Below are 24155 nucleotides of genomic sequence, written 5' to 3'. Positions count from 1 at the left end.
AAAAAAATATATATATACTAGCAAAAGTACCCGTCGTTGACTGGGTTCAAAAACAGCCTACAGAAAATGGACTCTGATTTATGAAAGTACTAGCGAGGGGTACCCGGAGTTGCCCGGGTGTTTGTAGGTGTGTGTGAAAAAAACCCGAAATGTGAAAAAAAAAAACAGGTGCCTGTGAAAAAAAAAAAAGCCTTGACGACGCGCAGTTGGAAAATAGTAAAGTGTTAAAAAAAACAGGTGCGCGTTTTTGATTGACGTGAGGCGATAGCTATTCAGCAGTTAGCATTTTGTAAGGGACAATTTTTAATGAGGTCAATAAATCGGTTTGTTTGTTTTTAAAAACCCACTCCCTGTTTATTAGGGGGAGCGCCTCGTTTCGAAATGAAAGCTACCGTCTGATATGACAAAGTCGACATTGACTAAACGTTACTTAGCTCTCTGCCAGTGATTAGAGTCGAGTTTCGCTTTGTTTATACCGAAAACCGAATGTAACGCGTGCCGATGCGGGGAAATGTGGAATAATTAACGTTTGAAAGTCAATAAAATTAAATAGACGGGCGAGCTCCGTGGTTAACTGTGAGATATTACAATTTATAGATGATATAAAATGTTTTAAGAAGTTGTGAAGCGAGCGAGCACTTCTCTGAAAGAAGCCTTTTGTGGACAACGAGGAAAAGCGTACATACATACATACATTTTCGCTTTTATATATATATAGATGATAGGAAGGGTTGTGATGAGATAGCTTCGAATTTGGGGGTATCAAAACCAAAGCAAAATATGATGAAAGCAAAAATAAAATAGATAAACCCCATAATTTATTATACCATACCTGTTCACACTGAAACACTTATCACAATATTCTGTGGATCTATATTAAAAAAAACCTTGTTAAACTTTGTGACATATTTCCATTCTATGGAGGTCAGGCGCGAACGAACACCACATAATTTTATTATACCATATTTCTTCAAACTGAAACATAATTATCAAAGTATACTTATGCAGATAGATATGAAAAGTCTTTATTAAAGTTTATGCCTATTTCCATTCTATGCAGGCCAGACGCGGACACAGACCCCACAATTTTATTATAGCATTCCTATTTAAGTTAAAACATACTTATCAAAGTATTATTAAGTGCATCTATATCAAAAACACTTGTAAACGTTTTTTTTTTAATTTTTAAATTTTTTATTTCCATACTTTGTGGACCAGGCGCGTACGCAGACCCCACAATTTTAATGAATCATCATTATGCCAGATCAAACATGCCCATTTCTGTGTCTCGATACATCTATCATATGTGATCAGTTTTCTATAATAGTCAACCACATAGGAGCCTATTCGTGACCAGACACATACAGACGTTCAGCTTTATATATATATATATATATATATATATATATATATATATATATATATATATTACAATTAAATTTACCAAGATGGTAAAACTAAAGTATATTATATTTTGTATGCAAAATCCGATCCCGCATTTTGTTAATTCCTACCCTCTTATGAGAAAGTATTTTTTTTTCGAAATTCCGCGGATTAAGGACTGTCCACTTATTGTTCCATTTTCAGATTAAATGTTTTTAACTCCTTTTCAAAGTGTTTTTTAAACATGTATTATTAACTATTTGCTCTTAAGATATATAATTAGACAGGGTGTAGATGTTGCGAGTTTGTCTCTCCTTTATCGTTATTTTCATGGAAAGTGTTCGACTGAGCTTCAATCTATGGTCCCCCCTCGCCAAACTTTCACAAGAAACACTAGACTAGCTGAAAACATTATCAATAATTTTCCCCACTCTTTATCTGTGCCTAAACCTAAACATAGATTCCATGATCAAAGCTTCTTTCTTAGAACTGCACGCCTGTGGAATCGTCTTCCGTCTTCCTGCTTTCCAGCTGCCTATAATATGGTTGTCTTCAAGAACAACGTGAACAAGTTTCTGATGAGCCGTTCCACTTAAGTTAACAAATTTACCGAACTTCCATTACTATCGATTACTATATTGTCCTTTTGACTACTCTACACTCTTTAACCCTTATCCTTGAGTGGCCTATCGGCCTTGATAAGTGGTGACGCCTATGTAAAAAAAAAAAAAAAAAAAATGAGCAAAGCCTTAGTAAAATGTATTTAAAGGTACTTTATTCGGAGTATTGGAGTTATAAGCTCAATAGCTGTAATTACCTAAAGCTGTAGTTAAAAACATATTTAATCTGAAAATTGAAAAGGTGGGAAAGTAATAATTGGGAAATTATCAATCAAGTTTTCATAGCAAAAAAAAAAAAAATTAATTTTTGGATACCCCAAACGATTCTATTTTTTTATTATTATTTATTTATTACTTTTATTTATTTATTTATTTTTTTTCAACTTAATTTTCCACGGCGCATATTAATGATGAAATGAATTACCAATTAAACTTAAATCTACAGGTCACAGTCAGAAGTGCATTTTCACATTTATGAAAATTCATGCATGTTTGAGTTTTTTCTTTGTTGTTTTTTTTTGTTCTTTGTTCTTTGTTTTTTGTTTTTTCGTTTTTTTTTTTTTTTCGGTAATCTGCACCCCTCCCCCACTCACATACACAAATTTTTGTAAATTTTTATTTTCTTTTGACGACTTTTAAATATTTTCAGGTATTCTGAAAACAAATATCACATTTAAATTTTGCGCAGACCAGTAGTTTTCTGTATATTAAGACATTAAATTCCAATGTATTACTTAATAAATGTCAATAACGTTCGCCATTCTTAACATGGGGAATGGAGGTATTTTGTAACATGCATACGCTTTTTAGTACTTTTCGGTTTTGGGGGGGAAAACATGGCCGCCAGTGAAAACATAAGGGATTTTATTGGATAATAACGGTTTAATATCTAGAAAATCGCTTGCCTGCGCAAAATTTAAATATGATATTCGTTGTCAGCATACCTGAAAACCGTCATGTCATTTTAAAGGTTAGAGGTGAGGTAGAAAGAAAACAAAATACCGTATTTTTTTTTTTTTTTAAATCAGAATCGGAAATTGTATAGGAATCGATCAAAATATGAGAATCGTCCCGTCACTAATAGATAGACAAGGGAATAAGAATTGGCTAATTTCAAGGCTTAAAGCAAAAAAATCGCTTACATCCAATGAGAAAAAGCGACAACATGCGTCGTTAAACACGCCGAGCGAAAACGGTTGCGTCTACAGTATATATACAACAGGTCGTGACGTCAGCAACATCCAGAGACGAAGGGGTGGGAGTAAGGGGAGGAGTATGAATGGGAGGAGTAGGAATGGGTTTGTGTATGTGGTGGTGGGAGGTAGAGCTGTAAAGTCAAGTGTATTTAAATTAACGCAAAGAAGTTTTTTTGACACCAGCAGCAGCTGGTAGTTTTAGACATCGACTAATTGTTGTCCCACTGTAATCTGACCAATTTTTGCTTTTTTGATTGGAGGATGAATAAGATGAAGTATTTCTTACAACGATGCTGCTGCTGTTATTGTTTTAGCTCTCCTGCCTCACTCTACCCTCTTTATCCTCCTCCCCATCGTTCTCTCTTCTCCTCCCTCCCCATCGCCCTTTTACTGTTCGCTTATTGTGTTCTACTTCAAACGAGAGAGGGACGTATGTACGCGCATAAAACCCCATTGTATGGATATCTTTTCGCGTGGATTTGCCGTGGATCCGAAAACTCCGGATCAAAAGTGAATATCGGTATAGCCCCCCCCCCTCCCCACCTCCCCTCCACCATTGACCAGAGTACAATTGAAAAAAAAAAACATTAAAAGAAAAACTATTATATATATATATATATATATATATATATATATATATATATATATATACATCTACATCTACATTTAATGTACATACATACATACATACACACACATATACGTATATAATATATATGCATATACTTATATAACTATAATATATATACATTCTATATAACAAACACACACACACACACACACACGTATACTTATATAACTATATAATATATATATATATACGTTCTATATACATATATAACAATAAAGGGGCTGACGGACACAGTAATATTTTCTTGACGCCAAAGTACTACAAATAGAATATCAAATCAGAAAATGTAACTCAAATATTAGCATTATAGTCTCCCATACTTTAGTATATGTCCAATATCAGGAAACTCTTTGACGAGAAAAAAAAACAAAAAACAATAGCAAGACAAACAAAAAAACAATGTATGAACATAAAAATACTAGGATAAAATAAAACAACCTAAAAGAAATTACAAAAATAAAAAAAGAATTTTTTGCGTTAGAATCTTCCATATTTCAAAATGTCTTGAATCGGAAAACACTTTTAAAAAAAAAATTCAAAATACAATAAAATATTTTTTTTTCTAAAAAAAAAAAAAAAAAAAAAAAAAAAGAAAAAAAAAAATGAATTCAACTAAATATTTAATTTTATTAAACACAAACGTCAACAAATTCTTGTCATAAACCTTCCTAAGAATTCTAAGTTAATGATAGTACTCCCATAGTATTCCTCATCTTTCGGCTGGCAATGATTGCATCTCATTAACTCTTATTCCTCGAGCGGCTTTTGGCCTTGATAAGTGACAATTAAGTAGTAACAAAGAAAAAGGAAAATTACACATGCATGCACATCTATCTATATCTTTATAATATATTAGTGTTGGGACGATAAATCAGAATAGGAAAAATTGGAACTTTTTCAGTATAGAAAATTTGGAAAAGTTTTAGCTTAATTTCCGATTCCAAAAACGATTCTTTTACTTATTTATCTACTTATTTTATTTTAGTTTTTCTTTTTGAATTTAATTTTATATTGTTGACACAAATGAAAAATATAGATGCAATTCTTAGAGTGAGTTTATCAAAATCTTGGATACGATATACATATTAGGAAGTTTGTCAAATTAAATTGAAAGTAGATGAGGATTCTTCACTAAATCCCCCCCTCACCATTCCCCCCCAAAAAAAAGAAAAGTAATATTCTAATTTTTTAGGTCGATTTTAGAATTGGAATCGATATTGGTATTGGAATCCGAAAGATAGAACAAAATCTGTAATTGTATCAGGAGCAGGGGGAGAAATATTGACATCGTCCCATCACTTATATAAATATATTTCAAACAGACTACAATCCTATAAACTGCATAATCATAGTTTTTTGGGGGGGTTTTCTTGTATCCTTCTTTCTCTGTGGATTTTTACTACAATTCAAAAAATATTTTTTGCTTGGATGCTTATAATTCAGGTAAGAATTGAATTTTTTCTTTTTTTTTTTTTTTTTCAAATCAAATTTTTATTTAATTATTTATTTTTACTCTTATTCACCCCAAACAAGGCAAAGGGGTACTATGTAGGGAGTTGGGCAGCGAGATGTCTGTTCACATTACACTTGAACTTCTGCATGTCGGTACAGTAAGGGAAGCCGTAAGCCGGGAGGGAATTCCAAAGTCTAGCAGTTGGAGGAAAGAAACTACTAGAGTAGAAGGCCTTCTGGCATTTAGGGATCTCTACAGTGAATGGGTGGGATTTTGCTGCTTGTAGGGTTTAGTACGTTGATGGATCGTAAATGCTATGAGTTTGTCGGAACACATTCTGTTAAAATAGTAGTGAAACGGACATAGGGATGCAACATTACAGTGATGGGACAGAGGTTGGAGTTTGATTGATAGTGCGAGACTTCTTAGATTGGAGACTCTTTTTTGGACGTTGTCATTTGCAACTTAGATTTCTGGTACAGTACCTGGGTATGTTAATTTCCATCTTTACCTAGCTTCTACTGCTAATACGAAGTACACGGTAGAACGATAAAAATTTTGCCCTAAAAAGAAAATAACACTACAGCTTTATTTTAAAACTTTTATTGAATAAATCAATTCAGGTAACTTGCTTATGTAGTAGAGCTGACATCTATTCAATGTAGCCGCCTTCAGCCTCAATCACTTCCACTATATGGGTCCGGAACTGGGAACATTCCTTTTCCAGAAGCGCCGGCAGGAGCTCGGCGAATACTCTGGATGGTGGTGATCAGGCTGGTTTTGGTGTTGTGGGAGGTCATGTTGGTGATGTTCTTGTTGTATTACCAAATGAAGTAGTCCAGTGAATTTAGGTTAGGGGAGGAAGGGAGCCAGTGAGAGAAGGGTACAAAGTCATAGCATTCCTGGGTTTCTTTGGACTTGTGGACTGGTGCCGACTCCGCCTGCCACACCCAGGGTCTACCAGCTGCCACCCGATTGCACCAGGGGATCAGCACACTCTTCAGCACATCCAGGTACACTTTGGTGTTGACTTTCAAGCCGATTTCGAAGATGAAACCACACCAAAGACCATAACAGTGGCCGGACACCTTGTTTTCATCAATCTGGACACATCCCAGCAGCAATCTAGCAATGCATTTTGAGGGTGCTGGCAATGGTCCTGTTGTCATAACTCGGATTGGTAGAGAGCAAGAGTTGTACAGTAGCGCATGTCCGATCTCGCTCGTTGAACATTGTGTAACTTTCAGACATGATAGAAGGCTCCTATCGCTCTTGGGATTTGTACACAACTGGCCAACTAGTAGATAGTCTGCAACAAGAAAGGAAAACTGATTTTCATCAAACGGAAATGGAATCATGCCGTCTTTTTTAGGGTGACAATTTTATCGTTCTGCCCTGTACACAGTTAAATATTTGAACTTTCATGGAAAAAAAAAATGTTACTTAGAATTTTGCATGAAAGAGTAAGTAACTACGATGATTGTATTTACATGTTTTTTTATCACAGAAAACATTACAATTACAAATTGTATAAGAGCCAAGTGCGTCTACATCTGGCCAGGAGCAGCTTATCCTGTCTTGACAGAGTTCAAAATAGACTTCATAGTAGGGGATGCCCCTTTCTCTTCCCTGCAATCTCTTTCCCACAGAAGAGATGTTGCAAGCCTGTCTTTGCTGTATCGTTATTTTCATGGGAGGTACTCGTCTGAGCTCTAATCTGTGGTCCCCCCCCTTGCCAAACTTCCACACAAAACACTCCTCTAGTTGAAACCGCTATCAATAATTTCCCCCAATCTATATTTGTGCCTAAATCTAAACATAGATTCCATGAACAAGGTTTCTTTCTTAGAACTGCACGCCTGTGGAACTCTGTTCCGTTTCCCTGCTTTTCAGCTGACTACAATTTGGTCGTCTAGAAGTCGAACGTGAATAAATTCTTGATGAGCCGTTCCCCTTAAGTAATCTAATTTACCAAATTTCCACTACTAGCAATTACTACGATATTGTTCCATTGACTACTGTACACTTATTAACTCTTATCCTCGAGTAGCCTTCGGGCCTTAATAACTGGCAATTCTTTTGTAAAAAAAAAAAAAAATTACTTTTAATTAATGCTGAATATTTTTTGTTATATTTTGCAGATTATTTAAAAAAAAAATTTCATTTAATGTTTTTTTTTTTTTTTTTTTTTTTTTTTTTTTTTTAACTTTTTCAACTCTTGCATTCATTATAAATGTAGGTAATTGTGCATAAAGGGAGAGCCTAACTTTCAAACACACCGGTAGGTGGCGTCAGCGTCTATTGAGGTATGGAAGCACAAAATGGATACAATTGTCAAATATTTTGTTTATTTATTTTTTTTCAACCCCTTATAATTAAAATATATAAAAATGCATAAACTTTTTTATCAGTTAATTTTTTTTTTTTTTTCAAATAAATATGTTTAACGGATACAATACTTCTGCTTTTTGTTAATATTTTTTTTTCAAACATTTACGTTTCATTTTGTTTGTTCAAATATAATTACATTTTTTAAAATGTCCTTTATTTAAATGCCCTTTATTTAAAATATACTTTATTCAAAATGTCCTTTATTTAAATGCCCTTTATTTAAAATATACTTTACTTTATTTAAAATGTACTTTATTTAAAATGTACTTTATTTAAAATGTACTTTATTTAAAATGTACTTTATTTAAAATGTACTTTATTTAAAATGTACTTTATTTAAAATGTACTTTATTTAAATATACTTTATTTATATCATCTACTGGGTTTGTACTAATGTTGTTTGAATTTAATGTTTTTTAACGTATGTGAAATATATTCACATTTTGAAAATGTGAAACTATTTCCTGTTGCACATTTACATTTTTGAAATTCGTAAAACTGTAAAAAATGTGAAACATTCAATGTTTTTTTTTTTTTTCATTTTTCTGTAAATAAATATATTTTAAAAATATCTAAATAGTGTGACAAAATATATAACGTTAACTTAAATAAACATAGTTATTCGATAAGATGTGCGATTAAAAAAAAATTGATAAAAAAAGTTTGTATTTTTATATTTTCTTATAAAGATCTGAAAGAAAAAAAATAAACATAAAATATACTTTAAAATTGTAGCCATTTTGTGCTTCCATACTTCAGTGGAGAGAGGAGGGCACCAGCTTCCGGTGTGTTTTTAAAGTTAGGGTCTCCCTTTATGCACATTTACCAAAATGTAAACAACAATAATAAAAAAAGGACAGCAACTCTGACGCGTCTTTCTAACCTTGAAATGTCACCAACCAGACCTTCGTTTCAACCAGTGAAAATTTTCATCCGGAAGTCATGTGGGTTCATCAGCTTTTGTTCTGACCATCACCTCTCTTTCTTAAAAGTGTCACTCAAACTTTTTATTTAAACAACGACCCTATGTAACATAAGGACAAGGAGCTACTGTGATAGGGGCCATATTTGGCTGAGGAGTTGCACAGTAACTTCAGACTATTCATAAAAAAAACAAAACATTGTTTCATTTCTCATTGCAGTAAGGTTATAGGGTCTCCCTTTATGCACATTTACTAAAAGGACAGCAACTCTGACGCGTCTTTCGCACCTTGAAATCTCACCGACTAAGAGAGTGAAAATTTGCATCCGGCAGTCATGCTCTGAACATCACCTCCCTCTCTCTCTTAAAAGGGTCACTCAAACTTTTCTATTTAAACAACGCCCCTCTTTATATAACAAAAGGACAAGGATCTACTGTGATAGGGCCTAGATTTGGCTGGGGAGTTGCGCGGTAAGATTTCTTTAGACTATTCATGAAAAAACAACAAAACAGTGTTTCATTTCTCACTGCAGTCGGGTTATTCATGAAGGCATTTTAATGTAAGGATGAGGAAGATAGATCATACCTCACCCCCCAAAGAAGTAGGCAATGTGTGTTGTGGTAGTGCAACACTTAGGACCAAGTAGTATATGAGGTGATCCGAAGGTTTAGCTACCCCTACGAAAAAGTGGTCCAAAGGTCTTTTCACCCTTAGGGAAAAGAGTGGTCCAAAGGTCTTTTCACCCTTAGGGAAAAGAGTGGTCCAAAGGTCTTTTCACCCTTAGGGAAAAGAGTGGTCCAAAGGTCTTTTCACCCTTAGGGAAAAGAGTGGTCCAAAGGTCTTTCCACCCTTAGGGAAAAGAGTGGTCCAAAGGTCTTTTCACCCTTAGGGAAAAGAGTGGTCCAAAGGTCTTTCACCCCTATGGAAAAGAGTGGTCCAAAAATCTGTTTACCCTTATGGAAAAGAGTGGTCCAAAAATCTGTTTACCCTTATGGAAAAGAGTGGTCCAAAGGTCTTTTCACTCTTAGGGAAAAGGGTGGTCCAAAGGTCTTTTGACCCTTAGGGAAAAGGGTGGTCCAAAGGTCTTTTGACCCTTAGGGAAAAGGGTGGTCCAAAGGTCTTTTGACCCTTAGGGAAAAGGGTGGTCCAAAGGTCTTTTGACCCTTAGGGAAAAGGGTGGTCCAAAGGTCTTTTGACCCTTAGGGAAAAGGGTGGTCCGATCTGTTTTGATGCTATACATCATCTTTTCTGCCTTGAATGTCTGTGAATCCAGAGTGTCCATTTTTTTAGGGAGCTATATTTTCCCCCCAGTAATAACCGATCATATGTCTAACTCTTCCCTCGTGGGGTGGGGGTAAATAAGGGACATTTTTCTAGAATAAGTTAGATCCATTGCTTTTTCTGCTTCTCATAAAGTCTGGTTCTCTTGATTGCTTCGAACACTTTGTCACACCTCGGGCTGTTCTCTATCTCTACAAATCTCGTATCGAACACTGCGTGGAGTACTATTGTCATATTTTAGCTGGTGAATCGCTACCATTTTAGGATTCTCCATTAGATGCAGAAATTTTTTCTTCTCTGCAACTTCTCTCTCACAGACGTGATGTTGCTGGTCTCAGTCTTTTCTAAAGATGCTATTATGACACATTTTCTACAGAATTATCTGTTCTCTGCTTCCTTTGTCCCAGCTCGTTGGTCTAGTGGTCTCCATCGTAATTTTTTTTTTTTTTTACATGGTGGTTACCACTTATCAAGGCACAGAAACCACTCAGGGATAAGGGTTATTGCAAGTACAGTACGTTAGTGTGGAGATTTATTGAAGTGTTTACTTGAGGTGGCGGTTCATTAGGAATTTGTTTACGTTGGACTTGAAGACATCCAGGTTGTAGTAAGGTGGGAAGCAGGCAGACGGAACAGTTCCACAGGCGTGCAGTTCTAAGAAAGAAGCTTTGTTTATGGAATCCACGTTTTGATTTAGGCACAGATAAAGAGTGGGGGAAATTTTTCACAGTGGATTAAACTAGACTGGTGTTTTTCGTGAAAGATTGGCGAGGGGGGACCAGAGATTGGAGTTCAGATGAGCACCTGCCATGGAAATAACGATAAAACAAGGATAGGCTCGCAATGTCTCTTCTGTGGGAGAGAGGTTGCAGGGAAGAGAAAAGGGCATCCCCCACTAAGCCACGAAGTCTATTTTGTACTCTGTCAAGGCTGTTTTTAGCAGTTCCTGCCCAGATATGGCAGAAGTATTCCATCCTTGGACGGTTCGCTGTTTGAATACCTCATTTTCATACAGCTAATAATTTTAGTAGCTTCTTTCCAAGGACTTCAAGCTTGCGGAACTCTCTTCCTGCTCACTGTTTTCCTTATATCCATGAATTTTCACAGGGAATCAATTTATGATTGGATTTCTTATCATTGGTAGCACTTCATGGCAAGTAGAATCTACGTCTACAAATTTACTATCGGACCACGTATGGAGTACTGTGGTCATATTTGGACTGGTAAATCTGTGGTTCAATTTGAAGATTCTTAATAAATTGCAGAAAGGTTTTTGTAATTTGATTGCCCCCATACTTTTTGCTTCACTGCAACCTGTCTCTCACAGATGTGATGTTGCTAGTCTCAGTCTTTTCTACAAATACTATTATTGCATGGGTTCCTCAGAATTGTCTGATCGATTCCCTGCTTCCTTTGTTCCAGATCGTTCGACTCGTTTGTTTAGTGGTCTTCATCAATTTGCTATTTTGATACCTCATTGTAATACAGCTTCCTATTCCAGTAGTTTCTGTCCAAGAACTGCAGACTTGTGGAACTCTTTCTGCTGACTGTTTTCCACCTACCTATTTCAAGACAAAAGCTAATAAGATCACCTTTCTTAACAATAATCATCTTTCGTTCTTGTTAATTCCTTACATCAAGTGGCATCACACCTTGTCCAGGGCGATTTCCATAAAAAACAAGAGAAGCATGCATGGGCCCCCGTGAGTGCACAGTGAACGAGGCATTAAAAAATGACGTAATTCAGCATTTGCCCCCTTCTTTAGCCCCCAAACTCCCCAGGGGGTGTAAAATTCTGGTGAAAATGAACAAACGGTGCAGTTTTAGGCCTTAACATATGTAAATTTGAGTTCTGCACCATGTAAAAAGAAAAAAAAAAAAAAAAATGATTGTCCATCATTTGCTCCCCTCCCATTTAGCCCCAAAAGTCCCCAAGGTCTTAACATATTAAAATTTGAGTTCAGCACCATGCAAAACTGATAAATAGACATGCACAGAAAATTTTGGACAAATATGGTAAAATAGTTCCAAAAATGGAGTGTTTTTATTAGCCCTAAAAGAGCCCTGGGGCACTCCCAAGAGTTATCGCGAAGTATAGACAAACAAAATTATATAGAAATCAGTTAGTTACAACTTTTCAGGAAGTTTTATAAAAAATCCAAGGCATCAATTTTTTTAATAAGCACAAAGATGTCAATTTTAGCCATTTTTAGCCCAAAAGGCACCCCTATGGGGGGGGGGGGCAGCCGGAGTTTTCCCGGAAAATTCGTTGTTACTTTTTTACTCATAGCATGTTTAATGTTTGTGCAAAATTTAAAAAAATTCCAAGGCGTAATTATTGAGAAAAGTGCAGACAAACGAACAGACAAAGGTGAATTTACAGACCCACCCTCCTTTTGTCAGGGGACCCCAAAAAATAGAAACAGTAATGTGGGCTTCAGAATTCTAAGTATATACATGGATCCTCATTTATTCCCGGGCAACGCTGGGTCTGTTTACTGGTAGAATCATAAAAGTTGTATCTAAATTAATGTTGTAGGTGTTTAATTATGCTCCTCTGATTGCCTACTTTTGTTTTGTCGCCAAGAGGTTTTACCGATATTCTCAATATTGGCTGGGAATTCTTTGAACATACTTAAAGACGATATAATTATTTACTCATTAATTACGCCATACATTTATCCTATGGCAGAAAGCATTGCGTGTGTTGTATATTAAATCGCTTTGTTGTGTCTGTGTATAGGGTATAATGATAAAATTGTCGCCCTAGAAAAGACCTGATTTCATTTGTTTTCGTTTTTTTTTTTTTTTTTTTTTTTTTTTTTTTTTTTTTTTTTTTTTTTTTTTTTTTTGCTGCTGGTGCAGACCATCTACTAGTTGGCCAGTCATGTAAAAATCCCAAGAGTGATGGGAGCCTTCTATCATGTCTGAAAGTGACACAATATTCAACGAGTGAGATCAAAGATGCGCTGCTGTACAACTCCTGCTCTCTACCGATCTAAGTTATGACAACAGGACCATTGCCAGCACCTTCAAAATGCAAATCCGAATAATTAAACGCTTGAGGGTGTGCCCAGAGTGCTGAAAACAAAGTTTCCAGCCACGGTTATGGTCTTTGATGCGGTTTTAAGCGAGAGCCATATCATGCCCCCTCACATCTTCAAAGTCAGTTTGAACGTCAACACCAAAGTGTACCTGAATGTGCTGAAGAGTGTTGGGATCCCCTGGTGCAATCAGGTGGCTGGCTTGGCTTCAGAAGGTGTGTTACGTTTTTGTGTCCTTCTTTCATTGCCCCCCCCCCCGACATGAACTTGCTAGACAAGTACGTTTAGTCATACGTCGAGAACATCACCAACATGACCTCCCACAACACCAAAGCCAGCTTGATCGCCGCCATCCACGGAGTATTCACTGAGCTTCTGCCTGCGTCTACGGAAAAGACATGCTCCCATTTTTTGTACCCGTCTTGAGGCGGTAATTGAGGCTGAAGGCGGCTACATTGAATAGATGTCAGCTCTACTACATAATCAAGTTACCTGGATTGATTTCTTTCTAATAAAAGTTTGAAAATAAAGCTGTGGTGTTGTTTTCTTTAGAGCAGAAAATTTATCGTTCCAACCTGTAATTACCTCCCTTGGAACAATGGCTTAAGAATCCGAATAGCCACCATTTTATCCATGACACTACATGTCTATATGGACTACAGGCGATACTAAATTAAAAATTTCTTAAGAATTCTACTGTCATAACTAGGGCTAGGACAACAGCATATTCTTTTCATTGTTTTGACTCATTAGTTCGAACAATACAATTCCTCATCTCAAAAACTCAAACTGTAAATGTTTGGACAAATCTAATATATAAAAGGCTATATGTCTGTCTGTTTGTCTGTCTCCATATTTTTAAACTCTATCTCTTCCAAATCTAAAAGTTGCAGAGTGGTGCTAGGGACCGCAGATAATTAGATTTTTTCCATAGACCGTTCTTTTATGGGTCTTTAACCTGTTAAAATTGTTTTTAAGTGGGGGGGGGGCAAAAATGGATCAGAATTGAAAAAAAAAAAATGGTTATACATTCTTACATTAATCTTAGTTTATTTTTAATTTCTAATTAGTTCATATGCGTATCACGTTGGTACAGTGGTAACGTCACCAGCTTTAAATGCTACAAGTTTGCTTTCGATTTCGATTTTAGCTGTTGGCACCCAAAAGACTATAATAATATATACGAAATCTGGACAAATCAAAATAACATTTTTACGACAGGGCAAAGCCGGGCGCTCCACCTCCCCCCCTCCCCCGCTAGTAGAATTAGGAATGCTATACCCAATGTAATATAATTTCGTCATGCCTTTATCCTATGGCAGAAAACATTGCTTTTTTTTGTATATTAGGGTGCCTTGTGTTAGCTGAATGTAGAATCAGAGGAAGCAAGTATCAGAAAGCGCAATACATCAACTTAGGCATTTGTAGAAACACAGGAAACAGGAAACAAATCGTGTGATGAAGCTAAGAAACGCTGGAGAGTTCCAGGTTGGAAGGAAATATGGAAGATTTGAGTTATTATATTTTTATTTACACCCCATCCACACACACACATATATATATGTATATATATAGGGGGGTTCACTTATATACTTTTAAAAATACTTTTTAAAAAATATAGTAGAGAGGAGGAACATTCTTTTATTGTTTAACTTACTTGTAGAGTTATAAAAGATGCTGGAAGTGCTCCCTATTGACATCCATGCATTTTTGGACACGTTTAACGTTTGCAGATACCACTTGTAGATCTTCTCTGGTGATTCTCCTGATAGCATTGGTAATGTTCTCCTTTAGTTGGTCTAGATTTTAAGGATTATTTGCACAAACTTTTTGTTTTAAAGTCCCCCAAAGATAAAAAACACATGATGAAAAGTCCGGGGAACGCGGTGGCCATATCCCTTTGCTTATTGTTCCCTCTTCCGTAAAACATGTCATAAACTCGTGTCAGTGGTTTGTGAGACGTGTGGCATGTAACGCCATTTTGTCGGAAAAAGAATTGCATTTTGTGTTGTGGTGTCAGTTGGTCTATAAGAGAAAGTTCAGAGAGATCGGGCTACTTTTAAGCGAGTCATCCTGTATAATTGTTTATTTTTATTTCCTTTTTAGTTTTTTTTTTTTTTTTTTTTTTCATAGGAGCAACGAAACTTGGTACAATTATTAGTCTTTCTCTACATCCTCCAGAGTTACGCATTTATCCTATCGTTTAATGCAGCTCTAAAGTCTTCTTTGGCGTGTGTCCTTTCAAACACAGAAACCGGATCACTGCGCAACACTCAACAACCTCAATTTTCCACCTGACTCAATTCAAACACATGTAAATCTAAAACCACAATTAGTTCAGAGCTGTAACTTATCACATAGCCCATAGAGATATAAATCGTTGCACATGCAAAATTTCAGCTAGATCAGACAACTGAAAGTGGGTCGGGGGAGGGGTAAATTACTTATTGAACGCATCCTTGTAAAACCTACGCTCTGTATTATGACTTGAGTCATGTTGCCTCGGCATTTCACTGAAACCAGACTCGGTAGAATGAAGTTGGTTATAGTTTAATAATGTTTGACTGTATACTTTCGCTTTTGTAGTTGAAAGACTTTACCTCAAGTTGGCTGCAAATTCTTTGAGCATATTTATAAATGCACTTGTAATTAATTGCACTTATCCAATTAGTAAAGAAAACAGTGTTTGAACGTGAGATGTTCAATTGGATCGTCTATGGCGATTCGTTTAGTAATTGCGTGCCTAGTTTTATGGCTTAAACGAATCGACTTATTTTAAAAGCGTAGATTTAATGAATTGTTTTCATACTCGAAAAACAATGTCTCGTTTCTAAGGAAAAAGCGCGTAAAAGTTAACTTGAAAAATATAAATAAAAAATATAAATAAAAAAATATAAATAAAAAATCGGTTTCCTCTTCCTCTTTTTCTTTCTCTCTACCTCTACCGCGTTCTCCCTTCTCTCCATTCTTTCTGTCCCCCTCTCGATCTTTCTGGTTCCCTCCCCCTTTGTATCTCCCTTTCCCCCTCCTCCTTTGTATCTCCCTTTCCCCCTCCTCCTTTGTATCTCCCTTTCCCCCTCCTCCTTTGTATCTCCCTTCCCCCTCCTCCTTTGTATCTCCCTTCCCCCTCCTCCTTTGTATCTCCCTTTCCCCCTCCTCCTTTGTATCTCCCTTTCCCCCTCCTCCTTTGTATCTCCCTTTCCCCCTCCTCCTTTGTATCTCCCTTTCTCCCTCTTCCTTTGTATTCCTTCCCATGTTCTTTATTTTCGATTATAAATTAACTCTGCTACCCCAACTATTCTACATCTAATGCAACAACACTTAGCCATTCTTTAAATGTGACCATACCATCAAAGTCTACTCTTCTTCACGCATTTCCCAATACTGTCCTGATTTAATCTTCCTCTGAGGTCATCAGAACTAAGCCTGCATATAAGACTCTGAAAACTGCTTGGTCCTTCTGCATCACACCTTGGAACTCTTTTGAAAGGAACTTTTCTTTTCTATCACCGGTGCTGTTTTGAGCAAAACACGGCTCTTTATCCATCCGAGTTTTTTTATTTTTTTTATCCTGTTGAAGTCTCTTGAATTCCCTATACTAACCCTATACTTACCCCTAACTCTTGTAACTCTTCCTAATAGAGTTTATATTTTGTTGTGGTAGTAGTTTAGTTCTATGCAGTCCTAGGAGGTTCACTCTCCCAGACTTTGCCTCTCTCTTTGACAAGGGGTTAGGTTATTGCCAATCACCTAATGTACCCTCACCAGAGAATGCCGATAAGGTTGCCCAGGCAGTTTTTGCAGGTCAAAGTGGCCCTCTGGAGGAGCTGACATCTCGATCCCACTTTCCGAGCATGCAGTGGGAGAAAACTTCATTTCATGCAGTGGGAGAAAACTAAAAGTTATGAATTATATATAAAGTTGCTGGAAAAATGGTTAGATCATTCTACTGCTCCAGTAAATATCTCACTGCTGATGCAATTCTCTACCTGTATAAGAGCCAAGTACGTTCCAGGATGGAGTACTGTTGCCACATCTGGGCAAGAGCTGCTAGAAGCACCTTATTCTGCCTTGACAGAATTCAAAATAGACTTTGTAGCCTAGTCGGGGATGCCCTTTTCTCTTTCCTGCAACTTCTTTCCCCCAGAAGAGACATTGCGAACGAGCCTATTTCTGCTTTATCATTATTTTCAGAGCAAGTGCTCATCTGAGCTCCAATCTATGGTCCCCCTCCGGCCTGACTTTCACAAAAAGCACTCGTTTGGTCCAAACCACTATCAATAATTTCCTCCATGTGCCTAAACCTAAATGCAGATTCCATGAACAAAGCTTCTTTTTTGGAACTGTACGCCTGTGGAACTCTGTTCCATTTTCCTGCTTTCCAACTGACTACAATATGGCCGTCTTCAAGACTAATGTAAACAAATTCTTGTTGAACCGTCCCCTTAAGTAATCCAGTTTACCAAATTTCCACTATTGATGATTACTACAACATTTTCCCATTGACTTCTGCACACTCATTAACCATTGTCCTCGAGAGGCCTCCGAGCCTTGATGAGTAGTGATTCCTTTGTAAAAAATAAAAAAAGTAAAAAAGAAATTATTCTGCAACTTTCTGGGGTGTACATGAAGGCATGTAAATTAGATGACAACGCTGAAAGCAAACATTTTTTTCTCTACATGATATTTAAGTTATTTAATCCACTCACAGTCACACTACAATCATCTTTTCTGATCAATGCATTTTTTTTAATGGTATGGGCGGGGGTTAACTTTAAGCATAAACTGTGAATTATTTCGGTATCTTTATATTTTCCCTGTTGTTAGCAAAATAGATCATATAAGGTGATCGTAAAGTCTTGATACCCCCTAACCAAAAGGGGTAGTCCGAAAGTCTTGTTACCCCTAACCAAAAGGGGTAGTACGAAAGTCTTGATACCCCCTAGCCAAAAGGGGTAGTCCGAAAGTCTTGATACCCCCTAACCAAAAGGGGTAGTCCGAAAGTCTTGATACTCCCTAACCAAAAGGGGTAGTCCGAAAGTCTTGATACCCCCTAACCAAAAGGGGTAGTCCGAAAGTCTTGATACCCCCTAACCAAAAGGGGTAGTCCGAAAGTCTTGATACCCCCTAACCAAAAGGGGTAGTCCGAAAGTCTTGATACCCCCTAACCAAAAGGGGTAGTCCGAAAGTCTTGATACCCCCTAACCAAAAGGGGTAGTCCGAAAGTCTTGATACCCCCTAACCAAAAGGGGTAGTCCGAAAGTCTTGATACCCCCTAACCAAAAGGGGTAGTCCGAAAGTCTTGATACGCCCTAACCAAAAGGGGTAGTCCGAAAGTCTTGATACGCCCTAACCAAAAGGGGTAGTCCGAAAGTCTTGATACGCCCTAACCAAAAGGGGTAGTCCGAAAGTCTTGATACCCCCTAACCAAAAGGGGTAGTCCGAAAGTCTTGATACCCCCTAACCAAAAGGGGTAGTCCGAAAGTCTTGATACCCCCTAACCAAAAGGGGTAGTCCGAAAGTCTTGATACCCCCTAACCAAAAGGGGTAGTCCGAAAGTCTTGATACCCCCTAACCAAAAGGGGTAGTCCGAAAGTCTTGATACCCCCTAACCAAAAGGGGTAGTCCGAAAGTCTTGATACCCCCTAACCAAAAGGGGTAGTCCGAAAGTCTTGATACCCCCTAACCAAAAGGGGTAGTCCGAAAGTCTTGATACCCCCTAACCAAAAGGGGTAGTCCGAAAGTCTTGATACTCCCTAACCAAAAGGGGTAGTCCGAAAGTCTTGATACCCCCTAACCAAAAGGGGTAGTCTAAAACTCTTTTTAGCCTCTACGAAAATGGGTGGTCCGAAAATCTTGTTAGTCCCTACCAAAAGGGATAGTTCAAAAGTTTTGTTACTTTTGAGTCCCCCTTTTTTGGCAGGGATAACAAGATTTTATGGCCATCCTTTTTGGATATTCTAAGATTAAGTTGACAAATGAATATTTACATTTTATAACATGACTTTAAGACTAATTTGTATTTTAATAAATATTCGCTCTTCATTGGAATCTGGTACCTCTTGTTCAGTAGTGATCAAATGGAAGGATGCAGAGTCAAGCATCTCCTCAATTATTGATGGTAATCTATGTTTTTTTTTTTTTTTTTTTTTTTTTTTTTTTAAGTTGAAATTAGACCATAGATTAAAACAAGGGGCATACTTTAACTTTATTGCTCCCGGACAACGCATGGTTTCCTTGCTAGTTTCGAAAATGTTCTGATGGTTCACAAGAATATCGGGTTACTCTGCATTCAATTAAGCATAATCGTTATTAATGTGATTGTTTGTGAATTCTTAATTGCCTCCGTTTCGCTTTCCTTCTCCGCTGCTATTATCGCTTATACTAATTTGGCATCCCATAATTAGGCTTTCAGTTTGGGAAATATGTCGGCGACGATGAGAAACACTCGTTTGGTTCACATGGTTTACGCCATCTCAACCCTTTTGGGTCTATCAATATCAAAATATGGATAGACAGAAGAGACGTTGCGAGCCTTTGTTTTATCGTTATTTCCATCGCAAGTGCTCGTCTGAGCTCCAATCTCTGGTCCCCCGTCGCCAATTTTTCACAATAAACACCCGTCTAGCTGAAACCACTGTCATTAATTTTCCCCACTCTTTATCTGTGCCTAAACCAAAACGTAGATCCCATGAACAAAGCTTCTTTCTTAGAAGCGCATGCCTGTGGAATTCTCTTCCGTTTGCCTGTTTCCCACCTGCCTACAACTTGGATGTCTTCAAGTCCAACATAAACAAATTCCTGATGAACCGACCCTTTAAGTAAGACACTTTATCAAATTTCCAATGCTAACGATTACTATGATACTATCCCATTGATTACTGTACACGCAATAACCCTTATCCCCAAGTGGCTTCCTGGCCTTGATAAGTGATGACTAAAAAAAATAGGTAAGACAATAGAGATAGATGAGAACTCTAATATGGAGAAAGTATATTTGGATAGCGATTGGAGTAGAGGATGGTGCAGGTGCTAGTGTCATTACAAGAATCTAAATATTAATTTACTTGTCCTATATCCGGTGTCATACACACAGAAAAACAGCATCGCAAACATTAATTAATGAGAAACGAATTACCTCCCTTTATAGTCGCTCTTTACTAGTTAAAAAAAAATCATTAAAACCATTTCCTCTCTAAAAATTTTCAAAACAAAACATGGCTGTTTATTTACGGTTTCAAATTGGCTAATCTATCTATACTCCTATAAATTCGTTTTTCTTTTGTGTGTATTGATATTCATATTAAAAACCCTCTTTTCTGTTTATTTAAAAAGAAAATTAAATTTTCTTATATATGGGTTGTGGAAATGCATTCACTAGCAAAAGATCTAGCTAATTTGCATATTCTTTTAAACATTCATTTTAATTAATTCCCTATTAGTTGTTTTCGGTTTTCTTATGGAATGATCATCTACAGTTAACTATTACGTGTAATTATATTCATGCAGATATTCTACATGATTTATACTTGCATAATATTTGCGTAAAATCTTTACAGTAAACAAAAAATTGTTTCCATATATATTTATGTATACGTATATATTTTTGTTTAATCTATTAGTCTATCTATCCATATATCTATAAAAGTGAAAGTGTCTGTGTGTCTGTCTGTCTGTGTACATTTCCCTACACAATAACTCTGTCAATTTTAAGTCTACAGACTCAAGATTTGATATACAGAGTACTGAGATTTGGGAAAATCTTTGTAATCCGGTTTCGGCCAGAAATTTGACTGTTAAGGAGTCAAAGTTCAACGATTTGACCGTTGAGAACTCTACCAAACTCCTCCGACAATGTTGGGTCTAAACACTTGAAATTTTAGATATAGGTTCTCTGGACATGGATCTTACTTAATAACTTTGAGCCCCAAACAATAAATGTTAAGGGCTCATAATAGGGGTCAAAGTTAAAAAATTGGCCGCTTTTTTTTTTTTTTTTTTTTTTTTGCTTAACATACACCTCCAAACACCTGGGCAACGATTTGACCTTTTAAAACTCTACCAAACTTCTCCGCCAATTTTGGGTCTAAACACTTGAAATTTTAGACGTAAGTTTCAAGATTTTTTTTTTCCAAATGTGAAGTACTTCTTTTTGTCTTTCAGTTAGTAACGGATAATCAGGATATAAATGTGGATCATTTTGTCACCTTCCATTTCTAGTTATTTCGTTCATAAATTAGTTTGTATACTATTTTTAATTGTTTTTAATTAATTACACATAATGTCTGGTCATCAGGAGAGAATACGCACCGTTAATTTTCTCCTGAGTACTTGACATTTTATATATGTATGTGTGTTTGTGTCGGTACAAGGGTTGTGGTACGTTTCTGCAGACCATTTTTATTATATGTTTGAATCGATATATTTTGCGACTGTATAGACATTTGTTTGTGTTTGGTGGTATGGATAAAAAAAATAAAATAAATCCAACTTTCATTGACAGAGCGAGTGTTGATTTGTATATTGCTGCGTGGAATGAAAAAGGCTAATGAACTGGATGCGGAAGTGAGAAGGCCACACACACACACACATATATATATATATATATATATATATATATATATTAGTCTTGGAAGTTTTTAACCTTTAAAACTATACAAAAAAATATTTTTTATCATTCGTTAGAAAACCATCTAGTCAGTAAATCATTTAATCACTTGCAATCACTGCATCAACTCGCTCTCGAATTTACTGTAATACCAATAATTTATTTTACAAGGGATCATCAGTTGTTTACCATGAAACACTGTTTCGGGGGATTTAATATATATATATATATATATATATATATATATATATATATATATATATCTCCGAATAGAAATACGGATCGTTTTGTAACCTTTTTGTAGTAATTCAATTCATGAGTTTGTAGTCGGTTTTTAATTGTGGGGTATTATGCTTCTATCCTGGTTGACACTAACTGGAAACTGAAGGGAAACACTTAACATTTGAAAACAGCTGTAAAAGAATAATAATATTAAAACCTAATATGAATTTGAATAAAACTCACGGAACAGACGAATCGCCTAGCGTTTTGTTTCTTCCTTTACATTGAAAATTCATATCATCGGATTTTTAAAAATCTTTTTAATATCATATATATATAACTATTTTTTTTTAAATACCTGAACAATTAATAATAATGGCATTGCGTCCAGTATTATTCAAATGTTACTATATATATATATATATATTAGTAATGGGACGATTCCAATATTTTTCCCGATTCTGATACAATTACCGATTCCGGTTCCGATTCTTTAAAAATCTCTAAATATTTAACTATAAAATTATTATTTTGTCCCAATTACAGTAAAAACACATCCTAAATGTGCATATATTTTCTCAAACGTAAAAACACTTGTGAGGGTATGATGTATTTTAGTATTACTGGAAGTTTAAATCAATAAATATTTCATAATTACTACAAGCAGCAGGAGATATTTCTTAAATAAAATTAATGGAACCGATTTTGGCATCGGAAAATAGGTTCAAATTTTTCCGATACCCCAAAAAGTTCTGATTTTTCCGATTAATCGCCCCAACACACACACACACACACACACACACACACACACACATATATATATATATATATATATATATATATTAAACATTTGAATTAGTCCTCGCGCGAAAGAGCAGGACACAAAATGTTTTAAATAATAATAATAGAATAACAATAACAAAGACTTTCGCTGACGAGGACTACTATTGACCGTAACTAGTTATACAGTCCTTTTGAAATTTTCATCTCAACCAAACCTAAAACATCCCTTGCAGACTCATTCTCCACAAATCTTATCTTTCAGTGTCTTTACAAGTTTTGGAATAAAATTAATTTTTGTATAAATAGACTTGTCATGGATTATGCAGTTAAGCCAACAAGCGAATAAAAATAGTAAAAAAAAAAAAAAAAAATACATAAATGTTAACATGAGCATATTTGAAATGAAATTAAAAACACACACACGCACGCACACACACACGCACACAAAAAAAAAATTAGCTAAGTAGATATAAAAGTAACTTTTATTTGCTATGGTATCATTTATTTAAGCAGACCTGAACGAGAATCCCTGCCCTCTAAGAACGGCTTTCGGAATAAACACCCCTAACCTTCCCATATTAAGAATGGCTTTTGGGATACTTACCCTCAACCTACCTATGTTAAGAACGGCTTTTGGAATAAGAACTCTCAATCTCCCCATGTTAAGAACGACGTTTGGAATAAACACCCCCAACCTCCCCATGCTAAGAACGGCTTTTTTTTTCTTTTTTGAATTTTTTTTCAATGGATTAACTATTGAACAGTATGGGGGGGGGGTGATTCTCGTTCAGGTTCGCCTTTTTGTATATTTGATCCCCTCCTTTTTGGTGAAGAGGCTGTTGGCTTTACTGCACAATTCCCGACGTGTCATTTTTATTTATTTTTTTTATTTTTTTTTTATTTCGATGCACTCTTTGGGTGAGGGCGATCTACACTGGTGACCCATAACCCATGTTCTGTGCAACCGTAAATCGACATGTACTGATCGACCTATATAGCAACCTTCAACAGTAAAAGTTGAGAATAATACCTTTTTGACTCCCTCGTTTTTGGATAAGCGAAAATATATAAATAACAAAAGTCGGAGTTATTTACCCGGCATTATATGACGAGAAGGATTATATTTAGACGGATCATCTTCATATTAATACCGTTGCCAATATCTACATACATACCTATTATATGGTATTAAGAAAAAAAAAAAAAAAAAGAAAAAAAAGAAATTAAAAAACAACAACAAACTCGATATTTTGATAAATCAGTGAATGGATTATTGTTATATGTTGAAGCCCTACGCCAGCAAGTAAAGATTATGTTAACTAGTATTAATTTTGGCAAGGGTTACATAGAGTACATGTCAGGATAACCTGAAGGTAAACAGAAATAGACCCAGCTGAAACTGGCGTGATTGAAACGGAAGAGGTTAATGGTTGTCATATAGTAGAGTTCTATATAACATTGGGGTGGGGTGGGGGTATTATTTAATTAACTGGAATTCTTTTTGAGATGAGTGATTTTGTTTTATTTATGCATTTATTTATTAAAAGTATGGTTTGGGTCCAAAAATGAAAAAAAAAAAAAAATTCAACTGAACGAGTGCTAAATGGCAAAAGAAAATGA

General features: G+C 36.0%; 1 protein-coding gene across 3 annotated transcripts in view; it reads left to right on the top strand.

Moving 5' to 3' along the window:
• The window catches only part of LOC145255662 (uncharacterized), a 586940-nt gene that overhangs the window by 55873 nt on the left and 506912 nt on the right, over positions 1 to 24155 (top strand). For 2 of the 3 annotated variants that reach the window (XM_080114216.1, XM_080114219.1), the window contains exon 1: positions 5136 to 5273. The exons of the other annotated variant lie outside the window; for it this stretch is intronic. The gene's annotated coding sequence lies outside the window, so the exon portion shown is untranslated. Of the gene's footprint in view, positions 1 to 5135; positions 5274 to 24155 lie in introns of those variants that run through there. 3 annotated transcript variants of the gene reach the window in all.

The sequence above is a fragment of the Euprymna scolopes genome, chromosome 31, assembly GCF_053919585.1.
Source record: "Euprymna scolopes isolate OS-2025 chromosome 31, ASM5391958v1, whole genome shotgun sequence".
Classification (NCBI taxonomy): domain Eukaryota; kingdom Metazoa; phylum Mollusca; class Cephalopoda; order Sepiida; family Sepiolidae; genus Euprymna; species Euprymna scolopes.
This window is presented reverse-complemented; position numbering and strand designations above follow the sequence as displayed.